Consider the following 24,888-nt stretch of genomic DNA (forward strand, 5'->3'; position numbering starts at 1 on the left):
CTTAGCGATCACCTGGTCATAACCAATTATGGGATTTCATCAATAAAATTAATAACAAAGGTTCCCGAACTAAGACCTAGCCTCTGGGACATCGAATCCTACTAAACCGGGTAGTAGGAACGATCCCGAGGCCTAAGGTTTGAGTTCCCATGATCAAAACATTACTTTGGCCACAAAAACCCTAAAGCGCCGTGACCCCCACCTCTCTGAGCCGCAGCCCCCAGCTAAGACAGAGGCGCCTGCACCAAGCACCGTGGCCCTCCTTCCCCAGTGCCGCGGCCCCTAGGCCCTTCAGCTCCAGTGCCCATCTGCACCATGCTCGGGCCGCGCCGCCCAAGAATATGGCCGCGGCCCCACCTGGAAACTCTAAATTTTCCACCTTTTAATCCTTCCAAAAACCTATCCAAACATCTCCAAATCCAAAAATCAAAGTTCCCAAACATCCCAATGATCCAATATCATCAAATATCGAGACTCAAACAAACCTAAAACTCATCAACACACAAAAATCCGAACCAGAGCTTAGAAACTCTAAAACTCAAAACTTAAAGCTTAGATTACCTTTGATTAAGTTGTTTCTTGCTAAATCCTTCAGTTAAGAATCTTCCAATCTTTCCTAGGATCGTTATGCCTCGAGCCTTGCTTGATTCCGACTCCTAAAACCCAAGTTTCCTTTGAAATTGCAACGAACGGTCAAAAGGATAACGAGTGCCAGAGAAAAGGTGTTTGAACGTATTTTCTTTCTGACAGGTTACTTCAAGCTTAAGTAACCTCAAATAAATCCTAATGCTTGGGGTCCCAAGAATGTCCCCGGGGAAAAATATTCAAAACTCCCAGAATTTCCTCCTGATCTCACTAATTTCCAATATATCATCAATTAATCATTCTCATTATCCAATATCCCAATAATTGATCCCTTTATGACAAAATCGCTAACTTGCATCCTAAGACTGTCTCATGCTGAATAGCTCGAACATATCCACGTAATAATGGTATCTCATCCATAAATCACAAACATGCACCAAAATATACAAATATGCCCTCAACTGGCCAAATTACCAAAATGCCCTTGTAACAAAATGTGGACCCACATGCATGCATTTAACATCATATTATAATATAATTCACTAAACATGCATATAATAATTTAATGACATAATAAATCAGTTATGGCCCTCCCGACCTACTAATCTGACCATTAAACCGCATTAGGGATTTTAGGGCATTACATTTATGAAATTTGCATTCCCGAAAGAGAATAAGAATCCAGCTTCATACTATGAGTAAGAAAAAAAAATGAGGAAGTTAGGGTTAGGTTATCAATCAATTCATGCTTGCAAGCACGACTGTCATTTTTTTTGGAAGGAGAATCCCCAAAAATAGAGTTGTCTTGTATTTGGTGAGAGCCGTGGGTTGACAAAGACACAAAGGGGAAAAAAGTTGGCCACAAAGTGTTGCGGTACTTCCCTTTGAATCCTAGGCTAAAACGTCTTTATGGTTCAAGGCATACAACAAATGATATGACCAAGCATAGTACGAGATCATCAAAAGAAGATGGTGTGATGCACCATCATGTTGATGGTGGTGCTTGGAAACAATTTGATTCCAGATATTCATATCCAAAGAAGCCAGAAACATTCGATTGGGTTTGGCTGCTGATGGTTTTAATCCATTTGGTAACATGAGTCTATCTTACAACATATGGCTGGTAATATTCTACACGTACAATATGCCTCCTTGGTTGTGCATGAAAGAGTCATCATTCATGCTAACGTTATTGATTCCTAGTCCAATCACCTAGGAAGGACATGGATGTCTTTTTGAGGCCCGTGGTAGACGAATTGAAGGAGTTGTGGGATGAAAGAGTTCAAACCAGAGACTCCGCAACGAACAGTGTATTCAAAATGCGTGCAACATTATTATGGACTATCAATGATTTTCTGGCCCGTAGTAGTTTGTCTAGTTGAAGTGGCCAAGGATATATGACATGTCCTTCATGCAACGAAGACACTCCTTCATGTTGGGTAATTGGGAAGACGACTTATGTTGGTCATAGAAGATTCTTATCTTCTACGGATAAGTGGATGAAGAGTCGCTTATTTTATGGGAATTATGAAAAAGGACGTCCTCCAAGAAAATTCAGTAGTCAAGACATACTCGAAAAATTAGCGCATGTTCCAGATCACTTGCTGGGTAAACATGTCAGTTTTGGAGGTGTGAAAAGAAAGCGAGATCCAAAAGTGCTTAATTGAAGTAAAAAATAGTATTTTCTTTGAACTTGATTATTGGTTCGAACTTGAACTGAAGCACAATTTAGATGTAATGCATGTAGAGAAAAATGTTTGCGACAATTTACTCGGTACTTCCGGATGATAGACAATTTTTTTGTCAATTCATAAAGGATTTAGAATTCTTGATGACTTCGGTTCAAATTTCTCTAAGAAAATAACTGACAATGATGGCAACATTGTTGTATTGAAATCAAATGATTGTCACATTCTTAAGCAACGTCTGTTGCAAGTAGGAGTTCAAGGCTACTTGGATAAGTCTATTTCGAAGACAATCATTGGGCTTTGAAATTTATTTAAGAAAATTTGTGCTCGTACATTGGTTGTTAAGGACATGGAGAGCACAGAAGATCAAGTAATACAAACTTTGTGCAAGTTGGAGTTAATTTTTCCTCCAGCCTTTTTTGACATAATGATTCATTTAATTCTTCATTTACCGCAAGAAGTTATCATTGGAGGACCAGTTTACATGAGGTGGATGTATCCGTTTGAGCGATATATGAAGAAGTTGAAAAATCATGTCAGGAATAATGTGCACCCTGAAGGTTCTATAGTGGTGGGTTATGTTGCTAATGAAGCTTTGACTTTTTGTTCGCAATATCTTCAGGGTGTAGAGACTAAATTTAATCGACCAGAAAGAAATGCATATATTGTTATTCCTAGAAGATAGTTGTCATTTTTTGAATCACAATGTTGTCCAAGTAGCTAAAAGAAAATCATATCCCTTGACTATCTTCATCGAAAAGAAGCAGAGATGCTTGTACTCAACAATTGCCCTGAAATCCAACCATATATGGAGTAAGTAGCTCAACACATATATGAGTTCATTAAAAAAATTCATAACCAAATGTTATCTTACCTTAACCCTTGTGCTATATAGTGAATGCCTTGAGAAAATTCAAACATAAATCTTCAAAAAGATTTCCCTAGCTGGTTTAAATTAAAGGTAAATTATCGAAATTGTAGAATTCTTACGAAATTCAAATCGATTAATACTCATCTCATTGTGTTTTCTTATTTTGTGTCATACTCTGTAGATGTGTCGTCTGCGACAAGTAGAGTCAACTAAGTGTACCGAGGAATTAATTGCTTTAGTAAACGGGTCCAATAAGAATCCATACTCCTACACTGCTTGCATTGTCAACAATGTGAAGTTTTTGGTACATAGTCGTGATGAAAGACGTACCACTCAAAGTAGTGGAGTTTCGGTGCCAAGAACCGATAATTTCACTTTCTATGGCCAACTTGAGGAGATTGTAGAGTTATGCTATTCCCATGGTTACTTGGTAGTATTGTTGCGATGCAAATGGTTCAACACCGATGTAAGCAAGGGTCGAAATGTGACGAGAATAACATCACTAGTATTATGATTAATTCTGAATGATACACGAACAAGCAGTTTATTATCGACACTCAAGCAAAACAAGTTTTCTACTTGGAAGATCCTTCAAGAAACAAAAATTGGAGGGTAGTAGAAGAAGTTAATCATCGAAAGATCTGGGATCATCAAAATATCGATGATGATAACGAGGTTGATGTCGTGCATGATAGTACTTCATCAAATTTTGTACTCATTGTGGAATTAGGATAATTGGAGGTTATGCCATTGTATCGATCTGGTCACACTAGCATATTTGGGGAAACGTCTCGATCTGTTCCATATGTGGATGATGATTTCATCAATGACGATGATGATGAAAAAATTAGTGAAGATAATTTAGAAAGTACAGATGATGATGTCAGAATAGACATTGATGAGGAATAATATTTTGTTGTGAATATTCTTATTGTATGTTTAATGTGTATGTTCTAATTTCAAGACTTTTCAATTAGTATATGATTTTTATCAACAATGTCTGTTTTTCAATAGTTTCAAATGTATTACCGAAATTTTAATGTGGATTCCCTACATTTTATTACTATTATTTTATAACTAATTTAAAGTTCATAATTATATAAACTATAAAGATATGTTTGCTGCTATTGCTCGTTCTCATGGCGATGATGGAGCAGGTGATCTTCCTCCAGATCCTACGCGGGTGCTTACTTCCTCTGAGACATGTAATATACTATAATTAGTCTATGTTTTATCAATAAATGACAAATTGTTATTATTTTATTAAATTTTATTTTATTGTTTAATTAAAATATGCAGTGGCTGTCGCAAAAAGAAGAGGTCGATTTGGATCCAAAAATTTATAGCAGCTCGCAGATGACAATAAAGGTCTGTTGAATTTACAATTTGATTGGAAGGAGAGAACCTACAAAGCAGTTGGTGATTTAGGGACATCGTTCACGAGACTTATTGGTAACCTTATTGGTCACCATGTTCTGTTATATTATGATTCGTGGCAGAGTATTCCGAATGAGCACAAGATAGGATTGACGCAAAAGACTGAGGTAAATTTATCAACTTATTCACATGTAATGTTTTTTATAATTTCAAAATTCTAACAAGTACGATTTTTTTTTGAAGGATTTTTTCATTCTTCCCCGAGCTCTCCCTGAGTGGCGACTGATAGAGACTGACATTGAGCGAGAGTTTCAGGATCTCTACAAAATGTCGCAAAAAAAAAAAAAAAACACTTCGATGAACATGGAGGGTATGATGATATCAAGATAGCCAGAAAGAATCCACCGGAGGACATGGGCAATGAGAGTTGGCAGAAGTTGGTTGACCTTTTCACCACTCCATAGTTCATGGCACGCTCAAAGGCAAATGCTACCAACAGAGCAAAACAGAAGTATCCAAGTCTCCATAGATCGACCTCTTATGCTTCTGCTCAATTAAAAAAGGTAAATAAAATATATAGATATTTGAAATATTTTTCAGTTATCTTAATAAAAATTTCAATATTTAACTGATATTTTGTTACATTTTGTTTTCAAAAGATGATCTTCAGACTAAGGAACTGCCAAACATTATTGATACGTTCCATGACATGCACAATCATCTGACACGTGGATGGGTGAACACGAATGCTAGTGACACATATGTGAGTAACTTTCTAAGTTTTGTATATATGTTTATTATTTATTTATATTATGTATTAATTATCTTATTTCTAAACTGCAGGATGCCTTGCAGCAAGAAGTCCAAACACAATCCCAATCTCAATCCCAATCCCAATCCCAACCTGTATCTTCAGCAGGAAGTGCCTCTGTCGATGAGACACAAGTTATCTCAAAGGTACTTGATCAATGTCATGGCCACAACCGAGGTATTGGACGGAATTTGAAGGGAACTAGTACCTTTGCCTCAAGTGCCACCAGATCCTCTTCACAATCAGAGGCATCACCATTTACGTCCACCATAGTTGGCCCTCCAATGGTACCAGCTGAGGTTTTCTAGTCCATGGTTCAACACTTCAGTCAAGCCATTACGACCCAGAACAAAAACTTCCAACAAATGCAACAATTTATGCGAGCTACAAATCCGAACATCCAAGCTCCACAATTTCAGCCTGTGAACTTGGACATGAATATGATACAGTCCATGGTGGCGAACTTTCCAGGCTCGGGCCAATTTCCACCACAGCAGCCACAACCACTACAGCAGCCCGACGACGATGACAGCTTTGCGATTAATTTATATGCCATTTAGTTTGGTTATATTATTCTTTTAAATTTATTAATATTTTGTGTTTTTTGTTTTACATTTTGGAGACTATACTACTTATGTTTGTACTAAGTTGAACAAAATTATTTTTATCTTGATATCATATTAAAATGAAATATTGTTTTATTAATAATAAATTGGTTTTATTATTTAATTAAATAAATTTTAATTAATATAATTAAATAATTTTTATAAAAAAATTATATACCTACAGCGATGACATGTCATTGCAGTAGGGTGCTCATTGAACACGAAAATCTGAGATTTCGTGACTCGACGGTGACGACTTTTCGCTGCAGATATATAAACCTAGACACTCTACAATGATGACATGTCATCGCTGTAGATGTTGGAGGTCCATGGACCTACAGCGGCGACATGTGGTCGCTGTAGGAGTTTTTGAAATTCAAATTTTGCAACCACCTACAACGATGATATCTCATCGCAATATCCTAGTTCAACCCAAAAAAAAGGATTTCCTACTGCGACCGACATGTCGTCCCTCTAGTAAAACCCTACTGTGACGTCTGTGTTTTGTCGTCGCTGTAGGTCGCTACACATATAGACCTACAACAACGAATTTTTGATCTACAATGACGATAAAAGTAGTCGTTGTAGACCTATTTTCCTGTAGTGGTAACATGCATAATTCAGGGGGAATTTCCAACATCGCAAATCATTCAGGGGGCACAATCATATAGTGGTCATAGTTTGGGGAGCAAAAATTCTATTTATTCTATTCTATATATTATCATCCTTAAATTTAAGCCAAAATTTACCAATATCAAATTCTAGTTCTTCAACACACACAATGTTTTGCGTCCTTGAAAGATTTATTGAGCAACTATCTTTAAAACTCGAGGCAGATTTTGAAGTTAATGAGGATGTTGTCAAAATAGGAATCCTTGCCAAAATGTTTGGCATGCATCGTACCACTAATAGTCTTGTGAAACAAATCCTCTCTCGTACATGGACACCAAAGGGTGTTTGGAGAATAAAAATGATGCAGGAAGACACATGGGGTATTTCTTTGACTATGAGGAAGATAGTAATGAGATTCTCCGAAAGTGGTCGTGGCTCATCAATGGACAACTCTTGAACCTAAGAGAATGGCTAGAAGACAGTGTTTGGCAGAATGCAGATATGGAGCAAGCAAGATTCTGGACACAAGTCCATGGATTACCAACTCCATACTTGACATGGGAGAATGCTCCAACTATCAAAGCAAAGGTTGGGGAGTACAAAGGATGTGACCAGGCTAGTAGAAGAGAAACGACAAGGAGGGGCTTCCTCAAGATAGAAGTTGATATTCCCTTTTCGCAACTACTACCGGTGAGATTCTTACTAAACTCCTTTAAAAATATAAAATAATAGATACAATTTAAATAATGCAAACTGCCATTGCTCTGTTTCAACTGTGAGTACCTATCTCATTCGGCACAAAGATGCTCCAGAAGCAAAACCTATGTATATCCACCTATGGGAAAAGTCGTCCTGATGTATGGCCCTTGGTTGAAGGTGGGAGTACCTATACACAACTATTTTGATATTAGAAACATGGGACTGAGGAGGGCACTAGAAGAAAGAGGGTTAACCAGAGTTTTGCCAGAAAATTCAAAAAATGACCCTCAAGAAAACTTGGAGGATTAGGCGGGGATGTCAAACACCACAAACGAGCCGATTGGAGGGGATAAAAGGAAATTTGAGAGACAACTGAATTAAGAAGAGTTAGGGCCATCAACAGATCATATAATTTTAGGTACTCAAAACCCTATTCAAGGCGAGAGCAATATCCACAAGGAAAAGACTCATCCCATTGCCCAAATAGGAGAGGACCCCCGAGATAAAGGAGTCATTAAAGGCTTTATGGAAAATTTGGGGCCCACAGTGAAGCAAATGGTAGAAATACCTCATTACAAACTATGCAAGTCACGTACTCCCCATCACCACCCAAAGGCCACATTCTTACCATGGCCTAGTGATGCCAAAATGGAGCAATTTGTGGAGAAGATGATAGTCCCAAGGGAAGTGGACAAATATGAGGCCCATAATACTATCTTCCATGATCCTCTAGACCTCTCCAGTAGAATATGTAGTGCCATGGTGCCCAAGAAAAGGCAGGCACACCACTTTATCACCCCAGTTATACAATCGAATCACACGACTATGAATTCACAAGTTCCCCTGATAAACTACCGACATTCACTTCATTAGAAAGTGAGCAATTCATCAAAGAAGGAAAAGGAGAGGCTGGATCATCCTCAAAGAAACAATCGAAGAGGGCAATGAAAGACACTACAACAAGATCAAGTAAGAAGAATGCTGACATGAAGAGGATGACCAAACCTAGTGCGATCCTATTTGAACACAATGAGGATTATGAAACCAGAGGTAACGTTACTAAAAATTTCTTTGAACTTGAAATCATAGTAGACCCACTATTTCACTTGGGCGAGGAGGCGACCCTTATGAAGCTCCCTACTCCCAATGAGAGTTCTATCTTGGAGTTGTCAGTGTAATGCCCCGACTAATTCTAGACTTCAGACCATTAAAAACAACTACAACATAGCTACTAACTTGAATACATATATAGGAAATAACATAAATTTATTTAAAACCCAAAATATTGTGCCAAATACAAAGTAAAGTATGAAATATAAAATACGGTATGGGTACCTATTGTTTAGTACATAAATAAAACATCATAACTTGAATCAAATGTTTAAAAACTAAGTGCGGAAATACATAAAAACATAAATCAAAAGACTTAAAAACAACGTCATCCTTGATCTTCCAGCAGTCCATTCATTCCATTCATCCTCAACACACATGCCAAGCTGCCATGAATCTTTCCCGCCTTCCATATTCATTTTCCTGCATCATTCTAAAAACAAAGGAATGGGCATAATGCCCAGCAAGGAAAATCTACTAACAACATATAACATAAATCATAAACATAAGACTATATCATAAACATATACTATAAAACATATGACTATAAAAAAACGTATATCATATAGGACTACAATATTAATGGCCATTAACTCATTACTGTAGCATGTGATAAAACCATCTAGGTCATCAGTCTACTAATCGATGTAGGTTAATCATAAGGTAGTATATGATAACCCATCTAGGTCCTCTGTCTACTAATCGAGGTAGGGTAAATCATAACTCTAAACTACGATAATGATAAAAATTCTTGGGGTTTGCAATCTAACCAACTATAAGCCCCAAGTGACTACAAAACATATTTATACATATTATAGCATAAAACATAAAACATATCATAACATAAACATATAAAACATATATTCTAACCTATTTTCCTTACCAAAAACCGGGATATAGAGACAAGAACGGGATTTGGAACACTCCTAAAACCAATAGTAAAACCATGAGTTTCTAAAGAAAAGGGATGAAAAAGAGAACTAAACGATCAAAGAAGAAACTTACCGAAAAGAACCGTAAGTTTCAAGAAACTTAAACACCTAATCAAGAATCATAAACAAGAGTTAGGATCTGAAAGAAAATAAAAGAAAACTAAAGAACCATGAATAACTAAACTTAAGGATAGGAATACCTTGAATGAACTATGACTTGATCTATACCTCGATACCAAAATAGCTCTATATCTTACTTCCCAAGTGTTTAGAAAAGCCTATATTGGTGTGGATGCCAAAAATCCACCAAGAAAAAAATCCACAGTACATGGTGAAAATACAAGGCTAAAGGTCACTTAGTCACATTATCAGGCTCAGACCTATAAGTCTTGTGAAACTGAGAGATTGTCCCAAGGGAAGCATCACTTAGTGAGCCATGAAGTGTGGCCTTTGTGGATGCTCAATATTCCATGCCCATAAAAGACTCAAAGTGTATGCTTAGGCCCCATAAACGCCCAAAATTATGGCTGGGTTGGGGTGACCCCGAGCCACTGTTGCCTCTCGCGCGGCAGCCCTGATGGCCTTGCGTGCACTAGCACCAGGCGAGGCCACCCCCTCGCGCGCGCCAGCACCAGGCGAGGCTCTTTTCCTCGCGCAAGCCCAACATCAGGCGAGGCCACCCCCTCGCGCGCTCCAGCACCAGGCGAGGCCACCGCCAGCACCAGGCGAGGCCCCCTGCCTCGCGCGCGCCCAGCACCAGGCGAGGCCACCGCCAGCACCAGGCGAGGCCCCCTACCTCGCGCGCGCCCAGCACCAGGCGAGGCCACGTGTCTCGCGCGCGCCCAGCACCATGCGAGGACCCGCATCCCGCGCGCGCCACGTCATCAACAGGCCTTCCAAGGAGGTCTCGTGAAGGAATAGGAGCCATGCCATGGCCTTCAAAGTCTGATTGGCATGGGAGCCACGCCACCAGGTGGCCACGCGAGTGGGACGACATGCCAAGGGAGCCGTGTCCACAAGGGGCTCGCGAGGAAGGCGTCTCGCCTTGCACCCTTAGACATCTGTTGAGGCCACATGCCCATCACCCATGTTCATGAGTGACCTCGGGGTGCTTCAGGCATCCCATGCCAAGGACCCGAGAGCCTCGCCTCATGTCATGACCACTGCATGCACCAAGTGTCCCATTCCCTATGCCTTGAAGACCCCAATGCTTAGAGGTCCGGGTACGAGTCGAATGGAACATTCATGTACGATCTAGTACTGGGTACGGCCCTTAGGACCCTGTATGTCGAAGTACGGACACCCGTACCAGTGGGGAGTGAGAATGCTGGAATAAGAGTTATGGCCCGTACGTCCACGGCCAGGAGTCAGAGTCGACACCACTACCACCTGCGCTACTATGTCTGTCCCCACTCCACTGACATGGGTACGGACAAGTAGTGGAGACATCCTCCTGACGCCTGCCCCTGTATTGGATGCAAGACCTCAGCTTCTGAAACCACTCTCCTGACAGAGTACTTATGTACCATTTGGTCTTCTGGACCACCATGTATCCCAGGACATTAGAGCCTACTATAAAAATGACCCCTCTCCCACATGAGAAGGGGTTGGAAAATTCATTATATGCAGAGGCTATTGAGAAATATACTAAGGCTTGCTCCATTGTTTATCTATGTTTACTTTTCCTTAAAGTTTATTCTTAGTTCTTATATAAACTTTGCCTGACTTACCTTTGAGTTTTCCGATCTAATTTCGTTGACGAGATTTCACCGTCAACAATTGGAAAAGCTTTTATCCCAAAACCCAAGTGTTTCTCTCTAGAATAATCTTAGCAGCTTGAAGACTTTGAAGAATTCTTGAAGAATGAAGGAAATGGCTGACTACTAGGTCCTATTTATAGAGTTAACGAAGTGAAACTAACCTCTTTTAATTTGAATAAATAAATGAATATAAAATGAAAAAGATTTGAATTTTCGTTCAGCAGATGCCTAGAACTCGGTCAAAATCGTTCAAGGGCAAGTCCAAGTGGTTAAGGCTGTTTTTAAATTTATAATCCTCAAGCTTCCAAAAATATATGGTAGGGGCGATATATCACCTACCTGGGTGATATATCGCCTAGACCTATATCCCGAGCCCCGTTCGTTCGTTCGTACGAAGTCGACATGTTTTACGTATCTCCCGTAGGCGATATATCGACCCCTATGGCTGCGATATATCGACATACGTTGATATATCAAACATGATTTTGCACTTTTTTAGCATATTTTGAATTGATTAAACAACTTTGATTGGGTCAAAACGTGATCCTAATAGTTGATGGAAGGTTCTAGAGCTTCTAAATCTTTCTTTTATTTAAACTATTCATAAAAAATACTTAAATCCTTAATAAACATGATTATGAAAAATGTCATGCTCTTATTAATTCTATCTAAACCTTAGGTTATAATAACTATATTTCTAGGACCAACAATATTAATAAAACCTTATGTTATAGTTAATATTTCTAAACTATAGGTTAAACTTATAAAATCCATAACTGTTGCTATGCGTTTCCAACTAAGTCCCGACTTGAACCAAAATCCACGGAAACTAACATACTACAAACTAATACTAGCTACTACTACTACTATCTAGCTAAGTAAAAATTATGGGACACTACAATTCTCCCCTACTTAATAGAATTTCTTCCCCAAAATTTACTTACCAAAAAATTTCGGATACCATGCTAACATGTCTCCCTCCAACTCCCACGTTGCCTCACATTCAGAACTATTACTCCATAGGACCTTGACTATTGGAATACTCTTAGACCGTAATTCCTTTATCCCTCTCTCTAGGATGCTAACCGATCATTCCTCGTAACTCAAGTATTTCTCGAGTGCTATCGTATCGTACTTGAGGACGTGAGATGGGTCTGACACATATCTACGCATCATCGAGATGTGAAATACATTGTGGCTATATGCTAGAGCTGGCAGTAGGGCTAATCTATATGCAACTGTTCCCACCTTGTCTAATATCTCAAACTATAAATTGGGGACTAAGTTTGCCTTTCTTCCCAAACCGCTTCACACCTTTCATAGGAGATATCTTTAAGAAGACTTGATCTCCGACTTTGAATTCAACATCACGCCGCTTGGCATCCGCATAACTTTTCTGTCGGCTCTGAGCAGCGAGTATACGCTTTCTAATTAGCGCTAATGCATTCTGAGCCTCTCTAACAACTTCGGGTCCAAGAAGTTGCCTTTCTCCTACCTCGTCCCAATGTAACGACGATTGACACTTCCTTCCATAAAGTAACTCATAGGGTGCCATCCCGATCGTTGACTGGTAGCTATTGTTGTAGGAGAACTCTATAAGTGGCAAATACTTACTCCATGATCCTTCGAAATCGAGTACACAAGCGCGCAACATATCTTCTAAAACATGTATGGTATGCTCGGACTGACCGTCGGTCTGAGGATGAAATGCCGTGCTAAGACTTAACTTGGTACCCATGGCTTGCTGCAATCTTCCCCAAAATCTCGATGTAAACACCGATCCTCTATCAGATAATATGGTCTTAGGGATTCCATGTAGTCATACTATTTCTTGAACATAAATGTCTGCGTACTAGTCTGCTGTGTATGTAGTCCTAAGAGGCAGGAAGTGAGCTGACTTGGTTAGTCTGTCTACTACTATCTAAGCCGAGTCATGCTGCTTATTTGTTCATGGAAATCCTGTCACAAAGTCTATGGCTATTTCTTCCCACTTCCATTCCGGAATACTAAGAGGTTGCAATAAGCCTGCAGGCCGCTGATGTTCTGCTTTCACTTGCTGGCATACTAAGCATTTATACACATATTCTGCTACGTCTTTCTTCATTCCTGGCCACATATATAATTCCTTAAGGTCGTGAGTCATCTTGGTCGACCCTGGGTGAACTGAGTATGGAGTATTGTGTGTCTCTTCTAAAATCTTCATCTTAATTCCATAGTCATTCGGTATGCATACCCATCCCTTATATCTCAAGAACCCCTGTTTTGATATAGAGAAACCTGTGGCCTTGCCTTCTTTGACTGCAGCTATGTGAGATATTAACGTGTCATCATGCCCTTTCCTAATTTGTATATCTTCTAACAGACCTGACTAGATGGACAAGTTAGCCAGTTTACCAATAACTACTTCTATTCCGGCATTGATCAGCTCTTGCTGAAGAGGCTTTTCTATTCCGGATATTGCTGCTAGATTCCTGTAACTCTTCCTGCTTAGCGCATCAACAACTATGTTTTCTTTTCCTAGGTGGTATAGGATTTCATAGTCATAATCCTTTACTAGTTCTAACCACCTGCACTGCCTCATGTTGAGCTCCTTCTGTGTGAAGAAACACTTTAAGCTCTTGTGGTTCGTATAAATCTCACATCGTTCTCCATAAAGATAGTGGCGCTAGATTTTCAATGCGAAGACCACCGCTGCCAACTCCATATCATGCGTTGGATAGCGTTGCTTGTATTCCTTCAGCTGCCTTGAGGCATAGGCTATCACTTTGTCATTCTGCATTAGCACAAAACCCAAACCTTGCTTCGACGGGTCATAGTATACTACAAACTTGTCATTGGGTGTCGGTACACAAAGTACTGGTGCTGAGCATAGCTTATCCTTGAGTAATTGGAAGCTCTTTTCACATCTATCTGTCTAGTTGAACTTTTGCTGTTTCCAGGTCAGGTTAGTAAGCAGAGTGGCTATCTTAGAAAAGCCTTCTACAAACCTCCGATAATAGCCTGCTAGCCCGAGAAAACTTCTAACTTCTGATGCATTCTTAGGTCTAAGCCAATCCTTCACAGCCTCTAACTTAGCTGGGTCTACAGCGACTCCATCTTTGGATACTATGTGGCCGAGGAACGGTACTTCCGAGAGCCAAAATTCACACTTCTCAAAATTTGCATAAAGTTGATGCTTCTTCAATCGCAGCATGGTCATTCTTAAATGTTACTCATGCTCGACTTCGTTCTTGGAGTACACCAAAATATCGTCGATGAATACTACAACGAATTTGTCCAAGTAATCCTTGAAGACCCTATTCATTAAATCCATAAATGCGGCTAGAGCATTTGTAAGAACAAAAGACATAACCAAAAACTCATAATGTCCATATCGAGTTCTAAAAGCTGTCTTTGGAATATCCTTTTCCCGTACCTGGAGCTGGTGATAACCGGACCGTAAATTGATCTTAGAAAACACGGTCACTCCTCGGAGTTGATCAAACAAGTCATCAATCCGGGGTAGCGGGTACTTATTCTTAATTGTCACCTTATTCAAATCGTGGTAATCTATACACATCTGCATGCTTCCGTCCTTCTTCTTCACAAATAGAACTGGTGCTCCCCATGGTGAATGGCTTGGTCTAATGAAACCCAAGTCTAAGAGTTCTTGTAGCTGCGTCTTCAACTCCTTGAGTTCGGTAGGTGCCATCCAGTATGGTTCCTTTGAGATAGGCTCAGTTCTCGGTACTAGTTCGATTGTGAAGTCAATTTCTCGAGTCCGCGGAAATCCTGGTAAGTCGTTAGGAAATATTTCTGGAAATTCTTTTATGATGCGGACGTCTCCAACCTTTAGTGGTGTTTCCTTTGCCACATCTGTGACACTTGCTAAGAATGCGTGACATCCTTTCTCAATCATCTTCTGAGCTTTGAGAGAAGAAATAAGCGGTGTCCGTAGTCCTGAAACCTTTCCCATAACACATAGTTTCTGACCACCGGGAGTTTCGAACATCACTTTCTTGCGTCTACAGTTGATGGTTGCGCCATGCCTTGCAAGCCAATCTATGGCCATTATTACATCGAAGTCTTTGATCTCTAGCTCTATAAGGTCTCCTTCTAGTTCTACGCCCTCTATTTTGATCAGTTCGCCTTGTACCGTGATGATAGGACTACTTCACCCGAAGGCAATTCTGTCACAAACCTAGTTCTAAATCTTTCCCAAGGTTTGTCTAATTTCTCTATCATTCCTAATGAGATATAAGAGTGTGTTGCTCGCGAATCAAATAATATTGAACATATATTATCGAGGATAGGAATCTGACCTGTGACTACTTTGTACTAGCTTCAGCTTCTCCCTGGGTCAAGGCAAAGACTTTGGCTGGAACCATCTTGTTGTCCCTTTTTTCTTCTTGCTTGAGCTATGGAGATTGTTTCTTCGGATGACCCTCCTGAACACAACTGTAACATCCTTTAGTGTTTGCACGACACTTCCCAGGATGTTTCTTTTGGCATTTGGAGCACTGTGGGTATTCTACATAACCCGACCTATTACTTCTATTGTTTGTCCGTGCTCTTTTGTAATTTTCGGATTGCTTATTGTCAAGATGCCTTCTTTTCTGACCATTATTGTTGCTATGCTGATGATTGTTGTTGTGGTTTCGACCATTATGAGGTTGATTTTGATGCTTAGGTTTGGGCTTGCTGGCCTCCTCCTTACTAACATTCACCTGAAGCCTTTCCACTTCTATAGCCGTTTCTAGAGCATCGGTGTAAGAAGTGGTTCCAGGATTTGTTAGTTTGACTCCTAGCTCAATCTTTGGTCTGAGTCCTCTAACGAACTTGGTGACCCTCAAAAAGTTAGTTGGGACCAACTCTCGTGCAAACTTGGCTAGTCGATTGAGCTGTTGAGCATACTATGCTACCGTCTAGTTGCCCTGCTTCAGACTGGTGAACTCTTCTACCCTTGTATCGATGACTGTCGAGTTTTAGTACTTCTTGTGAAAGAGCTCCACAAATCTAGTCCATGTCATGGTGGCGACGTCGTGAGTTTGCTGTACTAAATCCCACCAGATTCTGGCATCCTTCTTTAGAAGAGACGAAACACAGGATATGCGGTCCGCGTTGCCGAGATTCATGTGTGCTAGAATCAGCTCTACATTCCTGAGCCATTCTTTCGCCTCGAACAGGTCGGTTGTCCCTTCAAAGTTTGGAGCATGTTTCTTACGAAATTGCTCATAGAATGGCTCCATGTACTGAGCTGGGTAAGACACATAGTTCGCCATTGGCCATCCCCCATAAGGACCTACTTGTTGGGGTGCTTGAGCCATTTGCTGCGGTTGCGGCTGAGATTAAGGCTAAGTCTGTGGCTGCAGCTGAGCCTATTGTCGTTGTTGCTGCAATAATTTTTCCACTTGTTGTCGTAGCTGGACAATTTCAACGGTGTTGTCAACCGGAGGCTGCAGTGCACTTCTGTTAGCAGCAGCATTGGTAGCACGCATTCCCCTTCTTTGGACTAGAGGGGCTTCGTTAGTCTCGTTGGCGGCGCTGGAGGCATTGCCAGCTGTGCGTACTGATCTTCTGAGCGACATCTTCAGCAAATTTCTAACAGTCGAGAAAACATGTTAGAACTTACCCTAATAGGTTCTAAGGCAAAACTTAGTCTAAGCAAACTTATTCTTATAAAAAAATTATGTAAGCCTTCTTTTATAATTAGGGTGTGTTTCTATACATAGAAAATTAGCCATCTTTATTATTTCTAAGTCTGTTTCTAATAATCCTATATGACTTAATTCTCAGGCTCAAAACTCGTCGCTGTTCCAAAGTTAACCATATTGAGGGGGGCTGGGATCAGTAAAATCCTTCCCATTACCATGGCCCCCTAACTTTCAATATAGAACTTGGTTCATTGATTTGTATCCACCCTCACCGAACTTGGTCATTATTTATTGAATTTATTATTTATTATGATTGTAAAAAAAATCAAACTCATAAATGTCATTTAAAAATAACAATAATATTTATTTGGAAAAAGATTTTCACTAAGTACAATTATAAATGCAAATAAATAAATAAGAAATAAACTAAAATAACTAGGGATAAATCTAAAAATCAGGATCTTCTACATCTAACCCTTCATCTAACATGTCATCATCTATTTCTACATAATCATCATTATCTTGAGCCTCAAAATTACCTCGGGGAAGATTCATAAAGATTCTATGCTTTTGTTCATTAGTGAATTGAAATTCCAACTTAGAGGTGAACCTAAGTATGAGAAAATAATATCTCATGGCTACTGGTAAATCATCATCATCATCTATAGTCTCCCATATTTCTTCTAATGTTGAAATTATAGAAGGAAAATCTTTAAAAAGCCTAATTACTAGGACATATTGTTCCGTAGCCATCATAATTTGCTTAGTGGTCTGAAGATGGACTATCTCCTTGTGGAATAAGACCAGTCTCTGAGTGATTCTTTCTAATACTCCTACTATATTCCTTGGCTCTCTAATTCTTTTCAATGCCTTAATGGTTGAGATATCCTGATAGGTCAAGGCTCCATCCATTCTAAACTGAAAACATAAGGGCTAAAATGTTAGCTAATAACATAAACATAACAACCATAACATAAAAACTTACATTGGCGGTTAGATCCGGAGCTTGTGCGTGTGTATCAAGGAGAACTTCATGCATATGAACTGTGGCTTTGATACCAACTGTAATGCCCCGACTAATTCTAGACTTTGGACCATTAAAAACTACTATGGCATAGCTACTAACTTGAATACATATATAAGAAATAACATAACTTTATTTAAAACCCAAAATATTGTGCCAAATACAAAGTAAAGTATGAAATATAAAATACAGTATTGGTACCCATTGTTTAGTACATAAAAACATAAATAAAACATCATAACTTGAATCAAATGTTTAAAAACTAAGTGCGGAAATACATAAAAACATAAATCAAAAGACTTAAAAACAACGTCATCCTCGATCTTCCAGCAGTCCATTCATTCCATATTCCTCAACACACATGCCAAGCTGCCACGAATCTTTCCCGCCTTCCATATTCATTTTCCTGCATCATTCTAAAAAGAAAGGAATGGGCCTAATGCCCAGCAAGGAAAATCTACTAACAACATATAACATAAATCATAAACATAAGACTATATCATAAACATATACTATAAAACATATGACTATAAAAAAACATATATCATATAGGACTACAATATTAATGGCCATTAGCTCATTACCGTAGCATGGGATAAAACCATCTAGGTCATCAGTCTACTAATTGAGGTAGGTTAGATCACAAGGTAGTATATGATAACCCATCTAGGTCCTCTGTCTACTAATCAAGGTAGGGTAAATCATAACTCTAAACTACGACAATGATAAAAATTCTTGGGGTTTTCTATCTAAGCAACTGTAAGCCCCAAGTGACTACAAAACATATTTATACATATTATAGCATAAAACATAAAACATAAAACATATCATAACATAAACATATAAACACATATATTTTAACCTATTTTCCTTATAAAAAACCGGGATATGGAGACAAGACCGAGATTTGGAACACTCCTAAAACCAATAGTAAAACCATGAGTTTCTAAAGAAAAGGGATGAAAAAGAGAACTAAACCATCAAAGAAGAAACTTACTGAAAAGAACCTTAAGTTTCAAGAAACTTAAACACCTAATCAAGAATCATAAACAAAAGTTAGGATCTGAAAGAAAATAAAAGAAAACTAAAGAACCATGAATAACTGAACTTAAGGATAGGAATACCTTGAATGAACTATGACTTGATCTATACCTCGATACCAAAATAACTCTATATCTTACTTTGCAAGTGTTTAGAAAAGCCTATATTGGAAAAGCTTTTATCCCAAAACCCAAGTGTTTCTCTCTATAGTAATCTTAGGAGCTTGAAGGCTTTGAAGAATGAAGGAAATGGCTGAGTACTAGGTCCTATTTATAGATTTCAAGGAGTGAAACTAACCCCTTTTAATTTGAATAAATAAATGAATATAAAATGAAAAAGATTTGAATTTTTGTTCAGCAGATGCCCAGAACTCGGTCAAAATTGTTCAAGGGCAGGTCCAAGTGGTTAAGGCTGTTTCTAAATTTATAATCCTCAAGCTTCCAAAAATAAATGACAGGGGTGATATATCACCTACCCTGGGCGATATATTGCCTAGACCTTTATCCCGAGCCCCGTTTGTTCGTTCGTGTGAAGTCAACGGGTTTCCCGTACCTCCCGTAGGCGATATATCGACCCTTATGCCTGCGATATATCGGCATACGTTGATATTTCAAACACGTATTTGCACTTTTTCAGCATATTCTTAATTGATTAAACAACTTTGACTGAGAAAAAACGTGATCCTAATAGCTGCTGGAAGGTTCTAGAGCTTCTAAATCTTTCTTTTATTTAAACTATTCATCAAAAGTACTTAAATCCTTAATAAACATGATTATGACAAATGTCATTCTCTTATTAATTCTATCTAAACCTTACGTTATAATAACCATATTTCTAGGACCAAGAATATTAATCAAACCATATATTATAATTAATATTTCTAAAATATAGGTTAAACTTATAAAATCCATAACTGTTGCTATGAGTTTCCAACTAAGTCCTGGCTTGAACCAAAATCCACGGAAACTAACATACTACAAACTAATACTAGCTACTACTACTACTACTACTACTATGTAGCTAAGTAAAAATTCTGGGACACTACATCAGGGCATGGCTAGAGCCCCGACAACTCTGGCCCTAAGAGCTTGGGAAAGAAGGTACAACTCGGAGTGTATCTTCTTAATGGAAACCAAGGCTGGTGATGGGAGAATGAAAGCATTAGTGAGGACTATGGGTTTTGAGGGATTTGCATGTATTCCCCCTTGTGCGATAGTAGGAGGCTTCTGTTTATTTTGGAAAGGAGAGATAAGTATTTAGGTGATGGAGATCAGGGGAAATATATTCAAAACAATGATTTTTGATGATCAAAAGGCGACTACTTGGGTTCTATTCGCAGTGTATGGGAGCCTGTATGTGGAGGAAAAGGCATAATTCTGGTCCAGACTCAAGTCAAAAGTTTTGCAATGTGAGAATCCTTGGGTAATCATTGGTGATCTAAATGTGATTCTAGGCCAAGAAGAGAAGTCGGGAGGGAGAAGAGTTCTTCAAAATGATACAAGCATTTTGAGGAGTTTTCCCCAGGAGACGGGGAGTATAGATCTCGACTACAAGGGGTCTCACTTCACTTGGAGAAATAGAAGGTTCAATGGGGGATTAATCAAAGAAAGATTGGATAGATTCGTTGCATCAAATGACTTGGTGACTTCATTCCCAAATGCAGGAGTTGAGAATTGCCTGATATATATATCAGACCATGGACCAATAGTATTAGACTCAATTATGGACGATACAAAAAGATTTAAGCTGTTCTGGTTATTTGAAGCTTGGACTTGTGACCAGTCTTGTAAGGACGGTACAAACTATTTTAGGGTAGTTTTAGAGTGTGTTTTAGTCTTAGTTTCGAGTCAAATTGTAGGTTTTGTACGATATTATGCTTGCGTTTGATTTGTTTTCAGGTTTTTGCTATGAATTTGTAAATGGAGAGGAAATGAGCGGATTTAGTAATGAAATTGGGTATTTTGGGAGCTTTTGGCCATTTTGTGTGAGTTTGGGAGAGTTAGGAATATTCAAGATGACTCTGGTGCTAAACGAAGGTTGAAAATGAGTGAAATCAAGAAATTTGGAACAAGGGCCATGACTTGGCCCATCGAGTTGCAGTTGTGAAAGGATAGAGGCATCAAGGACAAAGGAGTCCATGAGTCGCGACTTGGACCATCAAGTCGTGGCGCACATGAAGACAGAGGTGAATCAGCAAAGGGAACCAAAAACAGGCGTGTCGCGACTTGGTCTATCAAGTCATGATGCCATAACTTCTAGAGAAGGAATGAATTGCACGAAATACACGGGTCGCAACTCAGGAATGGGCAAGTCGCGACCCGCCTCACCAAAAAGAGAAAACATGTTTGTTTAAGTACGAATTTTAGGTCATTTGTGAGGAGGTTCTTTTCATTACGGGATTAACAGCTGTTTAACCCTAATACTCTATTGTTCTTCAGTTTTATCTCTATTTTTAGTAGTTTAATTCTATGTTTCTGAACATCTATTTTATTGTTTTAGTCATGTTTGTTATGAACTAAACATTTTTTCTAAGGTTTAATGTAGTCACATGGGTTTTTGTTAATTTTCTATGATGTTTATATAATTTCTTCTTCTTCTATTCCCTCTCTATATGATTTGTGCTTAATGTGTGTGGATAATTGATCACTATTTACATGATTTATAATTTTGATTCGAGATACAAGAGGGGAGAGTTGAATATTCAATAATCATATAGACATAAACTGCATATAGGATGAGAGTACATGTATGGTTTGTGTAGCGTTTAGGGTTTCTATGCTTCATGCTTGCTATATGTTAAAACTTATCACAGATATGTAGAAAGTTTGCATATAGGTTGAGATCTTTTTATCTTGAAAAAGAATTAGAATTGTTTTAGTTAACTTGCTATTAGGATAGAAATTAAAGAGTTATATGCGTTGATTAATAAAATTAACAGGTTGAAAAGTTGATGAAGTTAATACATTATGTTTTTAATCATTGAATCAATCTTTATAATTGTACATTTGATTTCAATTTTAAGTTTTAGTTTAAAAATCACTCTATTTCGATAGCCAAATAGAAAGCTAGATTGGTTATTGGTATTTATTGATAGTCTCCGTGGGAACGATTCTTATTTACTATCTATATTACTTGAATCGATTGCGAATACTTGCGCATTATATTTTTGCTATTAGATAGTATCATTAAGTGCACTCAAGAGTTCTTCGAAACATGGTGCTTGGAGAAGAGGATGAACTATACCTACATTACCTTAACCCAAAAGTTCATAACATAGATAGTGTTGAAAAATTCTGGCCTATAAGCCTGTGCAACTTTTGTTACAAGATTATGTAAAAAAATCATCTCCAACAGATTACAAACTGTAATGGACCGATTGATCTTTCCTTTTCAATCGACCTTTTTCTCGAGGAGGTGGATCACAGAATCTTCATTATTGACTCAAGAACGACTTCATATAAGAAAGAGGAAAAAAAGGAAAAGGGGGATTGATGACTCTAAAATTGGATATGCACAAGGCATATGACCTTTTCTAAATAGGGTGCTGCAAGTGAATGGGTTTGGTGACCATTTATGTAACTTGATCATGAAGAGTATTACCCCAGTATCCTATTCAGCCCTCCTAAACGTTCAACCATTAATGAAATTCTTACCAATGCGAGGCCTAAGGCAGGGGGATCCCCTTTCACCCTTCTTGTTCAATGGAGAATACATAGAATCTCAATAGCAAGAGGGAAACTTCCTATCTCTCATCTAATGTTTGTATTTGATACTATTTTGTTTGCTAAAGCCAATGTTAGGGAAGCTGAAAGGATACTTCACTGCATAAAGACCTTTGAGGCATGGTTGAGCCAAAAGTGTGGTAAGCACAAATCTAGTGTCCATCTCTCAGAGAACGTCCCAAAAGGATTGAAGGAGGAAATCCTAAAGCGGCTAGAAGTGAACTCAATAACATGAAAGGAGAAGCACCTGAGCAATCCTTTTATCTCTAAGAGAAGGAAGAGAGAAATGTATATAGAGCTCAAACAAAAGTTGTTGAACCGATTAGAAGGTTGGAAGACAAGCCTTCTATCCTATGTTGGTCGAACCACGTTGGTAAAGTCTGTGGCTATGAGTATCCCCATATACAATATGACTAGAAATCATATTCTGGTTACCATATGCCGAGAGCTTGATGCAACAATGAGGAAATTCTGGTGGACAGGTACATTGGAGAGAGGTCGGTTTAAAACCTCCAAGGCTTGGGACACTTTGTGCCAAAAAAAAGGATATGGTGGCTTGGGTTTTAGATGCTTTGAAGATGTTAATAAGGCACTATTGGTTGAGTTTTCATGGAGCATGGCGTCTAAGGACAACAAACCGTGGGTTAAGTGCCTTAGTAGGAATTCTTGCAGTAAGCAGTCTGTTGATGGTGAGAACTTGTCAGAGATGTTAGGTTAGAAAACTCAAACTTTAGTAAGAAAATAACATAGAAAGAACTTAGAATGGACTTGAGGAAAAATAAGTGCAAAACAAAAATCGAGTAAAAACTCGTATATTGTTTAATAGCCTAAGTATTCAATGAATTTTCCAACCCCTTTATTTAAGGGGTGAAGATATATTTATAGTGGAGCTCTAATGGCTCCAGATACATTGTGGTCCCGAGGGACCATATAGTATATGGGTACATCGTCAGGGTGGCGGCACATGTAGTAGTGGTGGTCATGGTGTTGGCTCTGGTACATGGTCAGAGGCCTGCAAAAATGCTCATGGTCTTGTACCATGCCGTACCTCCACCACTTGTTCGGTACAAACATCAGAGGCGTGTTGGGGGAGTCCTTGCCATGTACCATTCTTGTACTGCCACTACTTGTATGGCATGGAAATCATATCCGTGCTTTGTCTTCTTTTGGTTGACACGTATGTTTCGTACCCATATGTGTTCCATGTGCACCGTAGATGTTTACACCTTTCCAAGATGGGCCTATGCATCAAGCCACTTTATATACTGCTAAGTATCAGATTAGTTGTGGCCTTCATGGATATACATATCGGAGGCATGCCCCGCTGATGACACTTACCCCAGAAGATAGAGTAGAGCCTTGTTAGCAAGGTTCACGTCTCCAAGAGGTTCGGGAAGTAAAGGTCTCATAGGATGGCCTGTGAGGGCGAGGCACGACACCATGTGCAAGGGGGGAGGGCCTTGCGAGATCCTAGGCACGAGGTAGGCATGTGCTATGTAAGGCCTTCATCGCGTGGCCAAGTGGATGGAGCTTCTGTGCGAGGCGCGACATCAGGCGCGAGGGGTGCCTCGAAAGATCTAAGGCTCGAGGCAAACGTGTGTCATGCGAGGCGTTGGTCAAGCATGTAAGTTAAGTGGGAATCGCAGAGGCGCGAGGCGAGGTGGCCTCGCGGAGACATGGGCGAGATGGCCTCATGGAGGCAGGGGGTGAGATGGCCTTGTGAAGGCGCAAGGCATAGCGATTCGTGCGAGTCACGTGGTCAAATGGCCTCGCAAGTGCACGGGGCGAGGTGGCCTTGCAAAGGTGTAGGACGAGATAGCCTCGTAGAGGCGTAAGGTTTTAGGTGACCTTGTACGAGGTGCGCTTGGTGCCAGATTATACTCTTTTGTTTCCTATGCTTATCTGATGCCTTGGGGGACATGTAATGAAGGTCCAATAAGAGTGGGAGTTTTTTGGCGTCCACACTTGCCCCCCAGTCTATAAGGAGGCCTTTAGGTGTTCTTGTAGACTATTTATGTGCCATATTTATGACATGCAAGATATAAGTGTGTTTCCTTGTTTTTGAGATATGGAAAAGCACACTTCATGAGTAGTGAACCCTAGGATGCCTTTGAAGTTTAATTTATGCTAATCATTCCTTTGTACAGATCCCACATATGATATTGTTTTACAAAGCATTGAGTCGCACGAAGGATCTTGAGGCATACTACTTGAAGGGGCCAAATAAGTTTTGTCTAGACAAGGTGAGCTCTCGGGTGATGCTCTTAGATTTTTCCCTGGGTGGTTTATGTGTTTCCAGTGCTTGTCAGATTTCAGAGTGAAGAGTGCTTTAATAATTTTTTTGTGGTCCTTTTGTCTTGTTGGCTTCTTCTTCACTATTAGAGTAGCAGGTCGAATTGACTGCGAATTCTACCAGTA

The sequence above is a fragment of the Humulus lupulus genome, chromosome 6 (genome assembly GCF_963169125.1).
Source record: "Humulus lupulus chromosome 6, drHumLupu1.1, whole genome shotgun sequence".
Lineage (NCBI taxonomy): Eukaryota > Viridiplantae > Streptophyta > Magnoliopsida > Rosales > Cannabaceae > Humulus > Humulus lupulus.